This window comes from Tachypleus tridentatus, chromosome 7, assembly GCF_004210375.1.
Source record: "Tachypleus tridentatus isolate NWPU-2018 chromosome 7, ASM421037v1, whole genome shotgun sequence".
NCBI classification, from domain to species: Eukaryota; Metazoa; Arthropoda; class Merostomata; order Xiphosura; family Limulidae; genus Tachypleus; species Tachypleus tridentatus.
The window spans coordinates 110,236,108-110,249,458 of NC_134831.1; the positions used below are offsets into that span (position 1 = coordinate 110,236,108).

Consider the following 13,351-nt stretch of genomic DNA (forward strand, 5'->3'; position numbering starts at 1 on the left):
GACAGTCTTTAAAGCATTATTTGAACCATGTTCACTTCTCTTCATGTTTTACCTAAATACAATTAATCACTTGTTACATTTGATTTCTTACATTGTACCTTTAGTTTCACTTTGAGATATTTTTTACTAATGGTGTTTCTGATGTTGTACTTTAGTATTTGTATAATTTGTGTTAATGTGATGTTCTGTATTCTAAGAGGGATGTTACTATTATTAACACATTCATTAAAATGGATGGTGCTTTTGATGGTATTTTAGTGGTTACATTACACTTTTAATTACTGCGAACTGATGTCTCCAGTATAAACCTGGTGACTGTGTGAAGTATTTTGTAGTTTGTTTATTGTCCTATAAATATTTTAGGCCAGACAGTCCATTGTTTGAGTTCATAGAAAACTGTCTAAGGCACAAGAGTGAGATGGTGATATATGAAGCAGCTAATGCTATTGTTAACCTGAAGTCCACAACACCACGTGAACTGGCACCTTCCATCTCAGTCTTGCAACTTTTCTGTAGTTCCCCAAAGCCAACACTTCGATTTGCTGCTGTTAGAACACTGAACAAGGTAAATTGTTATTCACAGGCCAGAATTTCAGTTTCTTCCTCTCATAAAAATATAATATTAAACTTGTTTAAGCATCAAGATGTTGAATTAAACACAAAGCCTTCATGTAAATAAGGTATTGACACTTTAGCAATGCAAGATATTTAAATAATACTGTACCAACACTGCCAATAAACAGTTGAAATAACACCAGGCTAACACTTTAGCAGTTTAAGCTGTTGAAATAACACTTTAGCAGTGTAAGCTGTTGAAATAACAAAGTACATCAGTATTTATCATCCATTTTAAAGATAATTTCAGTTTCTAGCTCTAAACTTCACAGGAACAAGGTGTTTAGTTGGTAGAGAGAGAAATGAAATCCACCAGCTCATCTGACGTGTGCTTCTAAAACAATGTGGAATAAACTGTTGGTCATTAAATGTATAACTTTTCATAAAATGTGGATGTTTTTAATTCAAAAGTAATGAGGTTTTGTTTTGCTGATGTTACAAGAATCATAAGGTAAAGTGTAAATGTTTTATTAATACAACACTGCAAATTAATCATATGAATTCATAAATCATGTATCGTGGTATCTGATATTATAACTTGGAAAAGTTTGGATACAATTTGAGAAATTATATGAATATAAATATAAATCATGTATCGTGGTATCTGATATCATAACTTGGAAAAAGTTTGGATACAATTTGAGAAATTATATGAATATAAATATAAATCATGTATCGTGGTATCTGATATCATAACTTGGAAAAAGTTTGGATACAATTTGAGAAATTATATGAATATAAATATAAATCATGTATCGGTATCTGATATTATAACTTGGAAAAGTTTGGATACAATTTGAGAAATTATATGAATATAAATATAAATCATGTATCGTGGTATCTGATATTATAACTTGGAAAAGTTTGGATACAATTTGAGAAATTATATGAATATAAATATAAATCATGTATCGTGGTATCTGATATTATAACTTGGAAAAGTTTGGATACAATTTGAGAAATTATATGAATATAAATATAAATCATGTATCGTGGTATCTGATATTATAACTTGGAAAAAGTTTGGATACAATTTGAGAAATTATATGAATATAAATATAAATCATGTATCGTGGTATCTGATATTATAACTTGGAAAAAGTTTGGATACAATTTGAGAAATTATATGAATATAAATATAAATCATATACCATGGTATCTGATATTATAACTTGGAAAAGTTTGGATACAATTTGAGAAATTATATGAATATAAATATAAATCATATATCGTGGTATTTGATATTATAACTTGGAAAGAGTTTGGATACAATTTGAGGAATTATATGAATATTTTTTTGAGACAGTATTGTTATATAGCAACATTACCAAAAAAGTGAAAATTCCTATATATAAACATTTTTATTAGTAGAATCCATTATTATTTGCACTTTGTTGTTTCAAAATGAAGGTAACCAAGCTGCAGTAAATATACACAGCTATTTTAGCTACAGAATTTTGTGATAAACGTTCTTGAGAAAGTGTAAGTATGGTACATAAAATTGTTTATGTTGTGTTTACTTCCATTTTTTGTGGTTGAAACTCTTCACTGGAATTTGATGCATTTTTCTGTCACCAGGTGTCCATGTCGCATCCTGCAGCTGTCACAGCTTGTAACATGGATTTGGAGAACCTTATCACTGATGTTAACCGTAGTATCGCTACTCTTGCCATCACAACATTGTTAAAAACTGGCAGTGAGAGCAGTGTAGAAAGACTTATGAAACAGATATCCAGCTTCATGTCAGAAATATCTGATGAATTTAAAACAGTGGTAGTACAGGCAATCAGGTATTATGGCAAGAGAAGTGTTTTCTACTGTAGTTTGAAATAAGAGAAATATTGATATTGTTCTTTTATATTTTGTTTTTTGTAGCCATCCATTTATCTTCCAAGAAGAGAAGATTTGTTTTTTGTATATTTTGTTTTCTGTTGTATATAGCTGTATTTTCTAACTAACCATTTCCCTGCTAACTTTTGTTTCTTTTCTAGATGTGACAGTAATAAAATATTTAGCCTTTCATCTTAGGTATTGTCCTGGGTGGGTGGGTAAGCAGTCCATCTTGAGACCTGATCTTTTCTTTTATCTAAAGTGTATTAATGTTCAAGTTGTACAAATTCAATTTTTTTTTAAAGAATGTGTTATGAAGTTCAGAATTGTGCATCTGCAAATCAGTAAATAGCTGGTTTAGATAGAGTAATAACAAACAGTATTATTTACATGTTAAAGAATTTGTACTGGTGAAAGAATTATTTCTTTCATTCAATATTTTGTTCACAAAACTGTTTAAATAAACTAAGTATGTTTCAAATATAACATGAATTTAATAAGCACATAAAGTTAGTGAATTTTAAAAGTTCAAATTGTTGGACAATAGTTTGAGCTAGGATTGACTTATTGAAGGAGATAAGAGGCTTAATAGTGCATTTTAAGATGGTTGCTGTGGGTATTGAAACTTTTTTTATAAATAAGGTTAATAAGTAACTGTTTCGTATCCTTAGGTCAAATTGGTGTTCATCTCTATTTTAAAAGTTTTAATACCCTCAGGCATTCAATTTCTTGAAATACATTTTACTCTTTAAGTAGGTTTATTGTCATTATGAAGAGGTTTAATATAAAGTATTTCACAAGAACATGAAGAATAAATCAATGTTTTCATACAAGATTAGGTAGTGACCACAGAAGTGGAGCTTGGGTTATTTGTTAGTCCTTGAAAAATAGCATAACTTACCATTGCACAATCTTACCTATTTAAGGTCACTTTGTCAGAAGTTTCCAAGTGAAACACACTGTCATGATGAACTTCCTGTCATCAATGTTAAGGGAAGAGGGAGGGTTTGAGCTGCAAGTTAACTATAGTTTACACCATCATCGTAACATCATTGAAGATAACCAGGTGATAGCCAAAAGAACCCTGTGTGAGTACTGATTCAGAAGGTGTATGTTAACGACTCTATTATGAATTTCATAAAATTATAAGGTGTTATTGTTTGTCAAAAGAATGTAATGTACAGGACAATTCCAGGATAAAGTGGCATTAACTTCACACTTCTCCTGTGATAATGATACTGTACTGATTCTTTAGATAATTCTTACTTCACACTTCTCCTGTGTGATACTGTACTGATTCTTTAGATAATTCTTACTTCACTCCTCCCTGTGATACTGTACTGATTCTTTATATACCCTTTTCTTCACACCTTTCTGTGTGATACTGTACTGATTCTTTAGATAATCCTTCATACTTCTCCTGTGTGATACTGTACTGATTCTTTATATAATTCTTACTTCACACTTCTCCTGTGTGATACTGTACTGATTCTTTAGATAATTCTAACTTCACTCTTCTCCTGTGTGATACTGTACTGATTCTTTAGATAATTCTTACTTCACTCTTCTCCTGTGTGATACTGTACTGATTCTTTAGATAATTCTTACTTCACTCTTCTCCTGGGTGATACTGTACTGATTCTCTAGATAATTCTTACTTCACTCTTCTCCTGTGTGATACTGTACTGATTCTTTATATAGTGATTACCTAGCACTTCTCCTGTGTGATACTGCACTGATTCTTTATATAATTCTTACTTCACACTTCTCCTGTCAGATACTATACTGATTCTTTAGATAATTCCTTCACTTTTCTCCTGTGTGATACTGTACTGATTCTTTAGATAATTCTTACTTCACTCTTCTCCTGTGTGATACTGTACTGATTCTTTATATAATTCTTACTTCACACTCTCTCCCGTGTGATACTGTACTGATTCTTTTATATAATTCTTTTACTTCACCCTTCCTGTGTGATACTGTACTGATTCTTTAGATAATTCTTACTTCACCTCTTTTCCTGTGTGATACTGTACTGATTCTTTAGATAATTCTTACTTCACTCTTCTCCTGTGTGATACTGTACTGATTCTTTAGATAATTCTTACTTCACTCTTCTCCTGTGTGATACTGTACTGATTCTTTATATAATTCTTACTTCACACTTCTCCTGTGTGATACTGTACTAATTCTTTTTAGATAATTCTTACTTCACACTTCTCCTGTGTGATACTGTACTGATTCTTTATATAACTTACTTCACACTTCTTCTGTGTGATACTGTACTGATTCTTTATATAATTCTTACTTCACACTTCTCCTGTGTGATACTGTACTGATTCTTTAGATAATTCTTACTTCACTCTTCTCCTGTGTGATACTGTACTGATTCTTTAGATAATTCTTACTTCACTCTTCTCCCATGTGATACTGTGCTGATTCTTTAGATAATTCTTACTTCACTCTTTCCTCTCATGTGGATACTGTACTGATTCTTTATATAATTCTTACTGCACACTTCTCCTGTGTGATACTGTACTGATTCTTTAGATAATTCTTACTTCACTCTTTCTCCTGTGTGATACTGTACTGATTCTTTAGATAATTCTTACTTCACTCTTCTCCCGTGATACTGTACTGATTCTTTAGATAATTCTTACTTCACACTTCTCCCGCGTGATACTGTACTGATTCTTTATATAATTCTTACTGCACACTTCTCCTGTGTGATACTGTACTGATTCTTTAGATAATTCTTACTTCACCTCTTCTCCTGTGTGATACTGTACTGATTCTTTAGATAATTCTTACTTCACTCTTCTCCTGGGTGATACTGTACTGATTCTTTATATAATTCTTACTTCACCTCTTCTCCTGTGTGATACTGTACTGATTCTTTAGATAATTCTTACTTCACACTTCTCCTGTATAATACTGTTCTGATTATTTTAGAGAAATCTTCCAATGTGAAGACAGATTTTCTAGTTTATTTCCAAACTCTTACAGTTTAAGTTATACAGTAATATATATCACAGCTCATGCAGAGAATAGAGTTGTGACAGTTAATGTATTATTATCAGTTATTCTAAGATTAATCCATTAGCAAGACAAAGAAATAGTGATTTACACTAGTTACAACGTTTTTTTTTAACTTAAGAATCAATATAAAGCAGAGTATGGAATCAGTGTTAAAACCTTGTGGGTTTAGTATAAACTGACAGTGCATATATAAGCTATAAATGTACCTTTAATAAAATATTTTAAACAAGCAGGAAGGAAATAACATTTACTTATCAGTTGATATGTAAATAAAGACTAAAACAGTGGACCAGACTTGTACTGCAGTTAAACTAGTGTTGATCACGTATCTAATGAAAAGTTAGTTGTTTGATCCAGTGGTTTTTTTTCGTGTAGAACATTGATTAGGGAGAATCTTTGTTTTATCATAAATTATGAAGTTACCATTGTTTAGTTACTGTTTTTTGGTCTAAGATTTATTTTTGTTCTTAATAAATACAAAAACCTGTAAACATGGATATTTTTCACATTTAGGTTTAGCACATCTTTGTGAATTTATCGAGGACTGTGAACACACTAGTTTAGCTGTACGCATCCTTTATTTGCTCGGTAGAGAAGGTCCCCGAACGTCCCAACCATCCAAGTACATCCGGTTTATCTATAACAGGTTAATCCTAGAAAATGGCTCAGTTAGAGCAGGTAAGACTTGTGTATCTACCTAAAACAAAGTTAAAGTGGCTCAGTTAGAGCAGGTAAGACTTGTGTATCTACCTAAAACAAAGTTAAAGTGGCTCAGTTAGAGCAGGTAAGACTTGTGTATCTACCTAAAAAACAAAGTTAAAGTGGCTCAGTTAGAGCAGGTAAGACTTGTGTATCTACCTAAAACAAAGTTAAAGTGGCTCAGTTAGAGCAGGTAAGACTTGTGTATCTACCTAAAACAAAGTTAAAGTGGCTCAGTTAGAGCAGGTAAGACTTGTGTATCTACCTAAAACAAAGTTAAAGTGGCTCAGTTAGAGCAGGTAAGACTTGTGTATCTACCTAAAACAAGCTTAAAGTGGCTCAGTTAGAGCAGGTAAGACTTGTGTATCTACCTAAAACAAACTTAAAGTGACTCAGTTAGAGCAGGTAAGACGTGTGTATCTACCTAAAACAAACTTAAAGTGACTCAGTTAGAGCAGGTAAGACGTGTGTATCTACCTAAAACAAAGTTAAAGTGGCTCAGTTAGAGCAGGTAAGACTTGTGTATCTACCTAAAACAAACTTTTTCTGTCATATATTTAGAAGAAAGATAAATAAAAATGCAATTTTAACTGTCTGAATAGCTTCAGTTAAAAAACACAGATGTTTTATATGTATGTGCATCTGGTGGTGGTTCTTTAACAAGCTTGTTGCTAAATCGTATGACAGTGATTTGGGATCACAATATATGGATTGGGTGACACAAGGTCTGAATTATTGTGTTTATACTATATTGTACAGAAAACAATAATCCTGCCTGTATGTAATAACATGTCACTTAATGTTTACTAAGCTGTGTTGAGAGACTTTTTGTCTGGTGTATCTTGAAATAAAAGGCCAATAGCTGGTTATAATATAAACTATTTTATTTAATGGGAAAAAAAATTTAGAATAAACTTAGTGTTCTGACCAGATTTAAAGTTAGGCAGTCAAACACTAGCCTTTACTTACAAGTGAATTGAATGAACAAATTCAAAATAATATTTTGTTTATTTTATCAGGCTTAAGACAATTTACTTCCCTTTAATAAAATACTAGGAATAAATCACTATTATATGGTTATCTCCAGGTTTTATCTTGTAATAGCTTATTTAGCCTCATTATTGAAGTACATAAATATCTTGAGACAAGACATACAGCTGTTTGGTCATGTGTTTATCACATCTGATATTGATTAATTAAACTGTGTAAAGTTTGATATGTTATTGTACAAATCACCAAGTTAAATGTATGATTGTTTTCCAGCGGCAGTGAGCTCTCTGTCGAAGTTTGGGGCTTATTATGACGATCTTCTTCCTAACGTCTTGGTACTGCTGCAACGATCGCTGTTGGACTCAGATGATGAAGTTCGAGATAGGGCCACCTACTACTTGGAGGTTCTTATGCAGAAACAGCGAGCCCTTAACTCCCAGTATATTTTGAACAGTAAGTTTGACTGTTACTCTGTTCACTTTCCTAAACAGTGTATTCCACTTTTAACAGGATTTTGAAACACTAAGAATATTATAAAACTTTTTTTTTTTTAAATCTAAGAATCAAATTTAAGGATAATGAAGACTGCAAATGGAATTGAGATTTGGTTACATTGTCTCATCTGTACTTTGATGTATGTTAGCAGTAGCAGAGATTTGGCTACAGTTGCTGTATTATACATATTATTCAAATTAACTTCTGTTTTTATTCTCAGACTTGCAGGTGTCTATCATCGGTTTGGAGAAGGCTCTTCATCATTACACCCTGGAACCTTCAGAAGCTCCGTTTGACATCAAGACGGTTCCCCTGTCAACTCAGATTAGTAGTGAGGAAAAGAAACCAGGTCTGATAAACCATTTGAAACAGCTTGTTTTTAGAATGATACATTAAGTTTGTTTCTTGTATAATAGGAATTCTCAACCATTCTGAATTCACTGGGTTTCTCTGGCATCAAATTTGTATCACAGAACCCTTCACAGCATTCGTAGAAAACATTTGCTGCAATACTGTATTAATAATTCTAGACAGAGCAGTACATTAAGTGAAGTTATGTGTCCACACAAAAATATACAAAACATGAACATTTCTCCAGCCAGTTACTCCAGTACATATGATGAAAAGCATGTTCTTTCAAACAATAACAGTTTACATCAGTTAATCACCTGTTGGTACCTAGTCTTGCTGATAAACATAAAACAATGTATCAACTTGTTGTGTTATTATTAAACCTACTATACTAAACAAAAGAAACATGATGTACATTATTAGTAATCCATTTATAAGTAAGTCTTGACCCATAAGGATATTCAACATTTTAACATTCCACAAAGCCCTTCAGAACTCCAATGTCCTTGGTTGAGAAGCACTTTGTAGTAGTTTTTAATAATGTTTCCAGTTAATAAATGTTAGTTTTAGAAGGGTCACTAACAAGTAAAAAGTTTATATACTTCATACGTGATTGTTAAATGATTTTGTAACTCCTGGTTTTGTAGCTTATCAGTTAGTTTTGTATTACGGAAACCTGTTGCATCATCTTTGATTTGTTGTTTACATTTAGTTGTAATTTTTTAGTACCAATAATATGACCACTGTTCAGGTCTATTGAAATCTGTCATAATAAAGCTAAGTAAATTACCATCAGGTGATGTGTTTAAACACTGGCTTTTTGTTTGAGAACTTAACTTTCTAGCAATCAAATAGTTTCAAAAATATTTTTATTCTACAATTTGAGTTCGAAACAGTATGTAGGTGTCATTGATTTGTGTTTATTTTAGAAATAATGCCCGTTGGTAAACCAAAAGAAAAGATTGCTGCTTCAAGACAAGACATCTTTGCAGGTATGAAAGTACTTTAAAATATTTTTGTATTTTTTTCCTAGAATCAGAAAGTTATGTGTAATGCAAAGTGTTATAGTATTAGGATCAGACAAGAATATTTTGTATGTTGTATGCATGAAAACATGATATTCCAGGGTTTTCAGGTACAGTTTATCTATTTTTATTGTGAGCTTGCAGATGAGTCATCAATAAATTGTGTTGTTTTTTATCTACAAATGTTAGTAGATATTATTTATTGTGCCTTTGTTAAAACATTGTTTTATCTCTGCGTTAACCCCTTTTCCAACTAAGTACTTTGTGTTACCAGAATGTATGAAAAATTATAACGTGAAAACAAGAAAAGATTTGTATTTGTTTGATTTTTATCTTATAAAAGAAAGGCCCTACAGTTTATATATCGTGTTGAAAACATTGATCAGAGTGTGCCCCTGTAAATTGAAATAATAGAATTAGGTTAAGAAAAATGAGTTTAATTTAACTTGTTTGATTCAGTGTAGGTTAGCTCCACACACTTATTTCAATGTCATGATACTATTGTTCATACTTTAAAAAATGGATAAAGGCACACACATATATGTCTGGTGTGTAATTTGTAAATTATTTAATCACTGTCCTTGTTTTTGTTACATTTTTAAGTTCATTAGTTTCAAAATTTCACTTTATTATTGAGAAAATAAAATTGACTTGTAAGGTTTGTTAGAATACACAGGCCACAATATCCTTTAACTTCTATCTTGTAGAACAACTTGGGTCAGTGACAGAGCTGGCGTCTATGAATCTTGGTCCACTCTTCAAATCTTCACAACCAGTGGAACTTACAGAATCAGAAACAGAATATGTTGTTCAGTGTATCAAACATACCTTTCCTAACCATATAGTTCTTGAGGTAAAGTACAGCTGGATTTATATGTATTATTAAAGGTAGACGATATGGTTTTGTTATTATGTCATGACCATTGTTTCTTTAATACTAGTGTTGAGATATGCTGGCTTAGAGTACCACGCCATTCTAATACTTGAACACTGCATTCTTAGGGGCTTTATTATACCAGCCGAAGTTCCTTGATTCATATAACTTTTAGATAAAACTTTGGTAACACAACTGAAAAGACTTGAGTTATCCCTCCTGTGCCATGTTTGTCATGGCTTATATCCTTCCATTGCGCTATCCCTCCTGTACAATGTTTGTCATGGCTTATATCCTTCCATTGCGTTATCCCTCCTGTACAATGTTTGTCATGGCTTATATTCTTCCATTGCGTTATCCATCCTGTACAATGTTTGTCATGGCTTATATCCTTCCATTGAGTTATTCTTCCTGTAATGTTTGTCATGCCTTCCATTGAGTTATCCCTCCTGTACAATGTTTGTCATGGTTTATATCCTTCCATTTTAACCTTTTGTAATGTTATTGTAAAAGAAAATGATATATAAAGTATTTTTCTACATTTCTAGTTTGACTGTACTAACACTCTGAATGACCAAATTCTTGAAAACGTCCGAAGTAGAACCTGCAGAAGGATTTGAGCTACTATGTAATGTTCCTTGTTCCAAACTACCATACAATGTGACAGGCACAACATATGCCTGCCTCAGGTTACCAGATGATCCCCTAGCAGGTTAGTCAGCTGGTGGTCACTAATAATTGTGATAAAGTATAGTAACAGAGGTGAGACAGTAGTCAGTGATAAGTGGTTGATAAAGTCTAGTGACACAAGTCAGCTGGTGGGTAGTGATAATTGTGTGATAAAGTTTAGTTACACAAGTCAGCTAGTGGTTAGTGATAATTGTGTGATAAAGTTTAGTTACACAAGTCAGCTGGTGGTTAGTGATAATTGTGTGATAAAGTTTAGTGACACAAGTCAGCTGGTGGTTGGTGATAATGTGTGTGATAAAGTTTAGTTACAAGTCAGCTGGTGGTCAGTGATAATTGTGTGATCAACTTTAGTAACAACAAGTCAGGGTGGTGGTTAGTGATAATTGTGTGATCAACTTTAGTTACACAAGTCAGATGGTGGTTAGTGATAATTGTGTGATAAAGTTTGAAAGTGACACAAGTCAGCTGGTGGTTAGTGATAATTGGTTGATCAAATTTTAGTGACAAAGTCAGCTGGTGGTTAGTGATAATTGGTTGATCAACCTTTACACAAGTCAGCTGGTGGTTAGTGATAATTGTGTGATCAACTTTATTTACAGAAGTCAGCTGGTGGTTAGTGATAATTGTGTGATCAACTTTAGTAACACAAGTCAGCTGGTGGTTAGTGATAATTGTGTGTTTTAGTTTAGCAACAAGTCAGCTGGTGGTTAGTGATAATTGTGTGATAAAGTTTAGTGACACAAGTCAAACTGGTGGTTAGTGATAATTGTGATAAAGTTTAGTGACACAAGTCAGCTGGTGGTTAGTGATAATTGTGTGATCAACTTTAGTTACACAAGTCAGCTGGTGGTTAGTGATAATTGTGTGATCAACTTTAGTTACAAAGTCAGCTGGTGGTTAGTGATAATTGTGTGATCAACTTTAGTAACACAAGTCAGGTGGTGGTTAGTGATAATTGTGTGATCAACCTTAGTTACACAAGTCAGATGGTGGTTAGTGATAATTGTGTGATCAACTTTAGTGACACAAGTCAGCTGGTAGTTAGTGATAATTGGTTGATCAACTTTAGTTACACAAGTCAGCTGGTGGTTAGTGATAATTGGTTGATCAACTTTAGTTACCACGTCAGCTGGTGGTTAGTGATAATTGGTTGATAAAGTTTAGTTAACAAGTCAGCTGGTGGTTAGTGATAATTGGTTGATCAACTTTAGTTACACAAGTCAGCTGGTGGTTAGTGATAATTGGTTTGATAAAGTTTAGCTGGCAGAAGTCAGCTGGGTGGTTAGTGATAATTGTGTGATCAACCTTTAGTAACAATGTCAGCTGGTGGTTAGTGATAATTGTGAAAGTTTAGTAACACGTCAGCTGGTGGTTGAAGTGATAATTCAAAGTGATAAAGTTTAGTTTTATCACCGTCAACTGGTGGTTGAAAATGATAAATTTGTGTGGATAGTTTAGTTCAAGGCAAGTTCAGCTGGTGGTTAGTGTATAATTGTGTGGATAATGTTTAGTTGCACAAGTCAGCTGGTGGTTAGTGATAATTGTGTGGATCAACCTTTAGTTGTGCCAATGTCAGTTGGTGGTTAGTGATAATTGTGTGATAAAGTTTAGTGACACAAGTCAGCTGGTGGTTAGTGATAATTGTGTGATAATGTTTAGTTACACAAGTCAGCTGGTGGTTAGTGATAATTGTGTGATCAACTTTAGTTACACACGTCAGCTGGTGGTTAGTGATAATTGGCTGATAAAGTTTTAGCCACAAGTCAGATGGTGGTTAGTGATAATTGTGTGATCAACTTTAGTAACACAAGTCAGATGGTGGTTAGTGATAATTGTGTGACCAACCTTTAGTTACCGTCAGGTGGTGGTTAGTGATAATTGTGTGATAAAGTTTAGTACACAAGTCAGCTGGTGGTTAGTGATAATTGTGTGATAATGTTTAGTTACCACAAGTCAGCTGGTGGTTAGTGATAATTGTGTGATAAATGTTTAGTTACACAATGTCAGCTGGTGGTTAGTGATAATGTGTGTGATCAACTTTAGTTACACAAGTCAGTTGGTGGTTAGTGATAATTGGTTGATAAAGTTTAGCCACAAGTCAGATGGTGGTTAGTGATAATTGTGTGATCAACTTTAGTAACACAAGTCAGCTGGTGGTTAGTGATAACAAGTTAAAAGTTTAGTTACACAACAGCTGCTGGTTAGTGATAATTGTGTCATAAAGTTTAACTTTAACAAGTTTAGTAATGTAACTACTGAAGTAATACCATATGTCTTGTTGCTACTGTAGTAATTTGGTTTAATACCTATCTTGTTGCTACTGAAGTAATACAACATTAATGTCCATATGTGATGTTTGTGTACAAGTATTAATTGTAAAGTAAATATTGTCCACAGAAATTATTGGTTTTAGAAATCATGTTTTGTTACAGCAACTGGAACTTTTAGCAATACATTGAAATACCCTTGAAAGACTGTGACCCCAACAGTGGAGAGACAGATGATGATGAAGGTTACTAAGATGAATATGTGGTAAGGATGTTGTGGTCAGGTGTTTACTTCTTTTTCTACTAACTTTTTCTGTTTTTTTTTTTTTGTGTGTAGAATCCCTATGGACTGAAATGTAGTTTCTGATAGAAGTGAACAGGTTATATCTGAAAAATTGAGAAACTGTATTCTGATTAGTTGTGTTTTTATTTTGAATTCACATTCTCAAGTGTTTGTGAGAGTTTTAATGTATAAC

The 13,351-nt window shown here is 32.8% G+C and overlaps 1 pseudogene across 1 annotated transcript in view; it reads left to right on the top strand.

Moving 5' to 3' along the window:
• LOC143257769 (coatomer subunit gamma-2-like) overlaps positions 1 to 13,128 on the top strand; it is a 48,901-nt pseudogene extending 35,773 nt beyond the window's left edge. Inside the window, exons 12-21 of the transcript XR_013031994.1 lie at positions 364 to 565; positions 2,194 to 2,405; positions 3,372 to 3,533; positions 6,004 to 6,162; positions 7,447 to 7,626; positions 7,889 to 8,017; positions 8,949 to 9,011; positions 9,752 to 9,897; positions 10,467 to 10,630; positions 13,041 to 13,128. The product of XR_013031994.1 is annotated as a coatomer subunit gamma-2-like (transcript). The remainder of the gene's footprint in view (positions 1 to 363; positions 566 to 2,193; positions 2,406 to 3,371; positions 3,534 to 6,003; positions 6,163 to 7,446; positions 7,627 to 7,888; positions 8,018 to 8,948; positions 9,012 to 9,751; positions 9,898 to 10,466; positions 10,631 to 13,040) is intronic.
• The last annotated feature ends 223 nt before the right edge of the window (positions 13,129 to 13,351 follow it).